This window comes from Scylla paramamosain, chromosome 4, assembly GCF_035594125.1.
Source record: "Scylla paramamosain isolate STU-SP2022 chromosome 4, ASM3559412v1, whole genome shotgun sequence".
In the NCBI taxonomy this organism is placed as follows: Eukaryota; Metazoa; Arthropoda; class Malacostraca; order Decapoda; family Portunidae; genus Scylla; species Scylla paramamosain.
The window spans coordinates 15,976,518-15,984,763 of NC_087154.1; positions in this window are offsets into that span (position 1 = coordinate 15,976,518).

Here is an 8,246-nt window from a genome sequence, read left to right on the forward strand (position 1 = left end):
CATCTCTCGCCATTACTCTCCTCTTGCAGTGTGTCCCCTCGCCCCCCCTCTCTCTCTCTCTCTCTCTCTCTCTCTCTCTCTCTCTCTCTCTCTCTCTCTCTCTCTCTCTCTCTCTCTCTCTCTCTCTCTCTCTCTCTCTCTCTCTGTGTGTGTGTATTTTATAGAATACGTCAGATTTATGACGTATTATGATTTATGATGTATTATGAAATACATAGAAAGTAAGTGGTTCCCAGATGCAGTTATGTACGACTGGAATAAACTCAATAATGGTGCTCATAATGAAGTCAATAGGGAAGATTAAAAGAAAAAAAGGAAAAAAAAAATTATATATATATATATATATATATATATATATATATATATATATATATATATATATATATATATATATATATATATATATATATATATATATATATATATATTATATGAATAAAGGCAAGAGATAAGATACATTCATTATCAAGTTGCGGCAGAAAATTCAATTCTTTATAACAGGGAGGTCCATACAAGTTTGAATCTAGTGAATCAAACTTATCAGAGCATGACATGAGCACTATTGAATATGTACAAACTATGATTTACATTACACGCAATTATGATTTAGGGATACATCAAGGGTTCAGAGGGTGCTGTGAACTTATCATTAAACCCAGCTGTGACCTCACTGAACGTTTCCCTTTGTGTCTCACAACACAAGGGGGTAGTCACAGCCTGCCCTCTAAAGACAACTCTCTTCCTCCACACAAAACTACAAGCACCTAATAACACACACACCCTTCACTCAAAAATGTTAAAATCATAACGACTCCTATACCAGCCTCGGAGTCCCCATCTGGGGAGGGGACCATAAATGTCCTCAGGTCGGACTGCCTTTCCGTCGACGACCCTAAGTGTCTTGACACCCCCCTCAACTTTTTCTTCATTAACTTTTGCAACATTCGCGGTCTAAGATCTAATTTTCAATCTGCAGAACACCACCTCTCCTCTTCTAAACCTCATCTTCTTTTCCTCACTGAAACTCAGGTGTCTGAGGCAACTGACAGTAGCCCCTTTTCTGTTCCCTCCTACTTTCTCTATCCTCATTTTCGATCCAAAGCTGGATGCTGCGTTTATGTGCGCAATGACTTAACCTGCTCTCGTGCCCACGCTCTTGAATTTTCCGAGTTTTCCACCATCTCGCTACGACTACAGAGTCATTCTCATACTAAATTTATCTGTGCTGTATACCTCTCTCCTAACTCCTCTGACTATAAGAAATTCTTTGACTACTTAACTTCCAAAGTGGAGCACATTCTGACCCTCTTCCCTTTTGCAGAGATCTCCATTCTTGGAGACTTCAATGTTCACCACCAGCTTTGGCTTTCCTCTCCCTTCACTGACCATCCTGGTGAACTAGCCTACAACTTTGCTATCCTCCATGACCTAGAGCAATTGGTGCAACACCCTACTCGTATTCCTGACCGTCTTGGAGATACGCCCAACATTCTTGACCTTTTCCTGACCTCTAATCCTTCTGCTTATGCTGTCACCCTTTCTTCTCCGTTGGGCTCCTCCGATCACAATCTCATATCTTTATCTTGTCCTATCACTCCAATCCCTCCTCAGGATCCCCCTAAGCGAAGGTGCCTCTGGCGTTTTGCCTCTGCTAGTTGGGGGGACCTGAGGAGGTATTTTGCTGATTTTCCTTGGAATGACTACTGCTTCCGTGTCAGAGACCCGTCTTTGTGTGCTGAGCGCATAACAGAGGTGATAGTGTCTGGCATGGAGGCGTACATTCCTCACTCTTTTTCTCGTCCTAAACCTTCTAAACCTTGGTTTAACACAGCTTGTTCTCGTGCTATACATGATAGAGAGGTGGCCCACAAAAGGTACTTAAGCCTTCCATCACCAGAATCTCATGCACTTTATATTTCTGCCCGGAACCATGCCAAGTCTGTTCTCCAACTAGCCAAAAACTCCTTCATTAACAGAAAATGTCAAAACCTTTCAAGATCTAACTCCCTCGTGATTTCTGGCATCTAGCCAAAAAATTCTCCAATAACTTTGCTTCTTCTTCTTTCCCTCCTCTACTTTCAACCATATGGCACCACTGCTATCACATCTATTTCTAAAGCTGAACTCTTTGCTCTAACCTTTGCTAAAAATTCTACCTTGGACGATTCTAGGCTTGTTCCTCCCTCTCCTCCACCCCTTGACTACTTCATGCCACGTATTAAAATTCTTCGTAATGATGTTTTCCATGCCCTCGCTGGTCTAAACCCTCGGAAGGCTTATGGACCTGATGGGGTCCCTCCTATTGTTCTCCGAAACTGTGCCTCCGTGCTTGCACCTTGCCTAGTCAAACTCTTTCAGCTCTGTCTGTCAACATCTACCTTTCCTTCTTGCTGGAAGTTTGCCTACATTCAACCTGTTCCTAAAAAGGGTGACCGCTCTAATCCCTCAAACTACCGTCCTATTGCTTTAATTTCCTGCTTATCTAAAATTTTTGAATCTATCCTCAACAGGAAGATTCTTAAACATCTATCACTTCACAACCTTCTATCTGATCGCCAGTATGGGTTCCGTCAAGGCCGCTCTACTGGTGATCTTCTGGCTTTCCTTGCTGAGTCTTGGTCATCCTCTTTTAGAGACTTTGGTGAAACTTTTGCTGTTGCCTTGGACATATCAAAAGCCTTTGATAGAGTCTGGCACAAAGCTTTGATTTCCAAACTACCCTCCTACGGTTTCTATCCTTCTCTCTGTAACTTCATCTCAAGTTTCCTTTCTGACCGTTCTATTGCTGCTGTGGTAGACGGTCACTGTTCTTCCCCTAAATCTATTAACAGTGGTGTTCCTCAGGGTTCTGTCCTGTCACCCACTCTCTTTTTTATTATTCATTAATGATCTTCTAAACCAAACTTCTTGTCCTATCCACTCCTATGCTGATGATACCACCCTGCACTTTTCCACGTCTTTTCATAGACGTCCAACCCTTCAGGAGGTAAACATATCACGCAGGGAAGCCACAGAACGCCTGACTTCTGATCTTTCTAAAATTTCTGATTGGGGCAGAGCAAACTTGGTATTGTTCAATGCCTCAAAAACTCAATTCCTCCATCTATCAACTCGACACAATCTTCCAGACAACTATCCCCTCTTCTTCAATGACACTCAACTGTCCCCCTCTTCTACACTGAACATCCTCGGTCTGTCCTTTACTTATAATCTGAACTGGAAACTTCACATCTCATCTCTAGCTAAAACAGCTTCTATGAAGTTAGGTGTTCTGAGACGTCTCCGCCAGTTTTTCTCACCCCCCCCAGCTGCTAACTCTGTACAAGGGCCTTATCCGTCCATGTATGGAGTATGCTTCACATGTCTGGGGGGGTTCCACTCATACTGCTCTTCTAGACAGGGTGGAATCAACAGCTTTTCGTCTCATCAACTCCTCTCCTCTAACTGACTGTCTTCAGCCCCTCTCTCACCGCCGCAATGTTGCATATCTAGCTGTCTTCTACCGCTATTTTCATGCCAACTGCTCTTCTGATCTTGCTAACTGCATGCCTCCCCTCCTTCTGCGGCCTCGCTGCACAAGACTTTCTTCTTTCTCTCACCCCTATTCTGTCCACCTCTCTAACGCAAGAGTTAACCAGTATTCTCAGTCATTCATCCCTTTCTCTGGTAAACTCTGGAACTCCCTGCCTTCTTCTGTATTTCCACCTTCCTATGACTTGAATTCCTTCAAGAGGGAGGTTTCAAGACACTTATCCACCAATGTTTGACCACTGCTTTGACCCTTTTATGGGACTGGCATTTCAGTGGGCATTTTTTTTTATTAGATTTTTGTTGCCCTTGGCCAGTATCCTTCCTACATAAAAAAAAATAAAAGGGTGTTAATTGGCTATAGTGTTTTTTATGCACAAGGAAAATACAGCGAAGGACAAGAACAAATCCGGGAAAAAAAATGCTAATTATCTCTCCCCTAGGAGAGATAATATATATATATATATATATATATATATATATATATATATATATATATATATATATATATATATATATATATATATATATATATATATATATATATATATATATATATATATTTTTTTTCGCCCTTTGTGTGCGCGTGTGTGTGTAGATGTGTTTGTGGATGTGGGAGGAGGAGGCTCTCTCTCTCTCTCTCTCTCTCTCTCTCTCTCTCTCTCTCTCTCTCTCTCTCTCTCTCTCTCTCTCTCTCTCTCTCTCTCACCTGAGAAAATACATGAAAGAATTTTCAATAGTCAGATTTATCCTACCAGGGCCTCGCATGCACGCGTTGTGTGTGTGTGTGTGTGTGTGTGTGTGTGTGTGTGTGTGTGTGTGTGTGTGTGTGTGTGTAGGGAAATTGATGTAAGGGTGACATACAGCCTACTAAAATTTCTCTTATTTACATTCCGATATATGTCTTGTGCGTGTTTTTTCACTGACACACACACACACACACACACACACACACACACACACACACCGCGTAGTGTAGTGGTTAGTACACTAGTACACTCGGCTCACAGCCAAAGAAGGCCCGTGTTCGAATCCCGGGCTCGGCTAGGCAAATGGGTGTGCCTCTTAATGTGTAGCTCTTGTTCACCTAGCAGCAAGTAGGTACGGGATGTAACCCGAGGGGTTGTGACCTTGCTGTCCCGGTGTGTGGTGTGTGGTGTGTCAGTGGTCTCAGTCCTACCCAAAGATCGGTCACTATGAGGTCTGAGCTCTTTCTGTAGGGGAACGGCTGTGTGGGTGATCACCAGACGACCGTAAGTGAATCACACACACACACACACACACGTACACACTTTAAATCCGAAAATAGAAAATACCGTTTAATGTCGCAAATAACAAAAAAATAAATAAGTTAATTAATTAAATAAATAAAATAAAATAAGATAAATAAGTAAGTAAATAATATTTTAAAAATGGTTGTTGCTAATTTAATACTTATAGTCTATGAGAGAGAGAGAGAGAGAGAGAGAGAGAGAGAGAGAGAGAGAGAGAGAGAGAGAGAGAGAGAGAGAGAGAGAGAGAGAGAGAGAGAGAGAGAGACAGATTTCAAAATTGTTGAATGGAAGGGAAAGAAACAGTGCAGTTAAAGGAGGAAATAAATTGACCTCGATGTACAGGGAAAACTAGATAAAAAAAAAGGAAAAACGCGCAACTGAAAATGAGAGAGAGAGAGAGAGAGAGAGAGAGAGAGAGAGAGAGAGAGAGAGAGAGAGAGAGAGAGAGAGAGAGAGAGAGAGAGAGAGAGAGACAGGAGGGAATTATTATTGTTGTTGTTTTTGTTGTTGTTGTTGTTGTTGTTGTTATATAATACGTAGCGGTAGTAGTAGTAGTAGTAGTAGTAGCAGCAGCAGCAGCGCAGCAGCAGCAATAGTAAGATCACTTGCATTTGTTGTTGTTGTTGTTGTTGCTGTTGTCTTTGTTATTTGTTGCAGAAACACAAGCAGCAGCAATAGTAGTAGTAGTAGTAGTAGTAGTAGTAGTAGTAGTAGTAGTAGTAGTAGTTGTAGCAGAAGTAGTAATAATAGTGGTAATAATAGTAGTAGTATCACTACCAGTGTAATTAATATCATAATATTCACTATTACTAGCACTGTCATTCCTGCATAACTCCATTAATATATATCTCAATTGTACTTTTATCTCTCAACAATTCTCGCACTGTTCAAATAGAAATGGAATTAAACTCCGAAACATAAAAGTGAACATGGTGCGGAACCAAAACATGACACCTTGGACCCAGACACACACAAATGTTAAAGCATATAAATTGACTACATGGACACCGATACTTTTATAAGCCCCTCCCCCCACCGCCCCTTTCTCTCTCTCTCTCTCTCTCTCTCTCTCTCTCTCTCTCTCTCTCTCTCTCTCTCTCTCTCTCTCTCTCTCTCTCTCTCTCTCTCGATACACCTGTCAACCTCCCACAACTTTCCATACCTGTTGGTCTACACACACAGGTGGAAACACAACCCTATCGTATCCTGTCAGGTGTCTTGCAGGCATGCGTCTAGTGATAGTTATGATATCTGTGATAGTTATGATATCTTGTGATAGTTATTATATCTTATATCTGGACTTTAGTGTGATAGTTATGATATCTTATATCTGGACTTTAGTAAAGCATTCGACAAGGTGCCCCATCAAAGGCTCCTGAGAAAGGTTAGGGCACACGGGATAGATGGGAAGGTGTTAGGTTGGATAGGGTCATGGCTTGGTAACAGGCGACAGAGAGTGCTAATAAACGGCTCGAAATCCGAGTGGGGTCATGTCATTAGTGGGGTGCCACAGGGATCGGTATTAGGGCCATTATTATTTCTAATATATATCAATGACTTGGATAGTGGAATTAGTAGCGATGTTAGTAAATTTGCGGATGACACAAAGATAGGTAGATTAATTAGGTCAGAAGCGGATGCCATCGCCTTGCAGACAGACTTAGATAGAATGAATGAATGGACGGATAGATGGCAAATGCAATTTAATATCAATAAATGCAAAGTGCTTAGCGTAGGTAGAGGAAACCCACACAATAGGTACACATTAAACACCCAAACTCTGGTAGGTACAGGGTACGAGAAAGATTTAGGAGTTATAGTTAGCTCTGAACTCCGTCTAGGGAAACAATGCATAGAAGCCAGAAACAAGGCAAATAGGGTACTAGGATTCATTTTTAGGAGTGTTAAAAGTAGAAGGCCGGAAGTAATATTAAAGTTATACTTGGCGCTGGTCAGACCTCATCTAGACTACGCTGTGCAGTTCTGGTCCCCACATTACAGGAAAGATATAGGTCTATTAGAATCAGTACAGAGGAGAATGACTAAAAGGATACAGGGGATGAGGAGTATTCCTTACGAAGCGAGGTTGAAGCGGTTAAATTTACATTCTCTAGAGAGACGTAGGTTAAGAGGGGACCTGATAGAAGTCTTTAAGTGGTATAAGGGTTATAACAAGGGAGATGTAAGCAAAATTCTTAGGATCAGCAACCAGGGTAGAACAAGAAATAACGGGTTCAAGCTTGAAAAATTTAGGTTTAGGAAGGAGATAGGAAAAAATTGGTTCTCAAATAGAGTGGTAGATGAGTGGAACGGACTCAGTAATCATGTAGTTAGTGCTAGGACACTAGAGAGCTTTAAGAGAAGATTAGACAAGTTTATGGATGGGGATAACAGATGGAAATAGGTAGGAGTGTTTCATACAGGGACTGCCACGTGTAAGCCTGGTCGCTTCTTGCAGCTTCCCTTATTTCTTATTTCTTATGTTCTTATGTCTAAAATGTATGGAGTTTTGACTAATCCAGCGTCATTTTCTATGTATACCTGACAATTGCCTCTCTAGGTAATACTATTTCGTTTGCAGTATAAATGAAACATGTGCGTATGTTTATTTTTTATTTGTATACCATTGATTTGCGTGTGTATTGCGTTGTAGTTAGATTTTCTGTGTGTGTGTGTGTGTGTGTGTGTGTGTGTGTGTGTGTGTGTGCTTTAGTGCAGCAATAACAAATTTCACGTCATTTTGTAAGTACCCCCCATAATCGTTCCTCATTTCTCTCCTTCTTTTCTTCTCTTCCGCTTCCTCTTCTTCTCTCTATATGTTTTAGCTCTGTTATTATTTTCTTTCTTTGATATCCTCCTCTTCTTTAACACGTACGCAGCCTCATCCAGCCTCCTTCCTTTCTCTCTGGCGAAAGAAAAAAAAATCTTTCACACCACCTCTACCCTTTCCCAGAAATTATCTTCCTTCTCTTCCTCCTTGTCCTCGCCTTCTCTCGTTTTGGCATTATTTTTCTTTGTTCCTTTTTTTTTCTCAACACCCATTATTTTCTTTTTTGTAGCATTTTATTTCTTCCCTGCACAGTCGTGTCTCCTTTAATATCATATTCCTTGCATCATACTTTTCATCTCTTTCAGTATCATTATCTGTGTGTGTGTGTGTGTGTGTGTGTGTGTGTGTGTGTGTGTGTTCCCCAGCTTTCGTTACTTTTTTTTCTGGTGCACTTTCATCATGTCTCCCTTCCATGACTTACTCTTCTTTCGATGCCTCGTCTTTCCCTTCCCGCCATCATCCTTTCATCTCGTGCAATAGTACCAGGCAACCCTTCTTTCTCAATCTATCCTCGCATTTCATCGTTTTCTGTCATCTCTCAGCATCTATCTTCTCTTTCTGCATCCTATCATTTCTTCTACCACTGCATCATTTCCCTGCATCTCTCCTCTAAA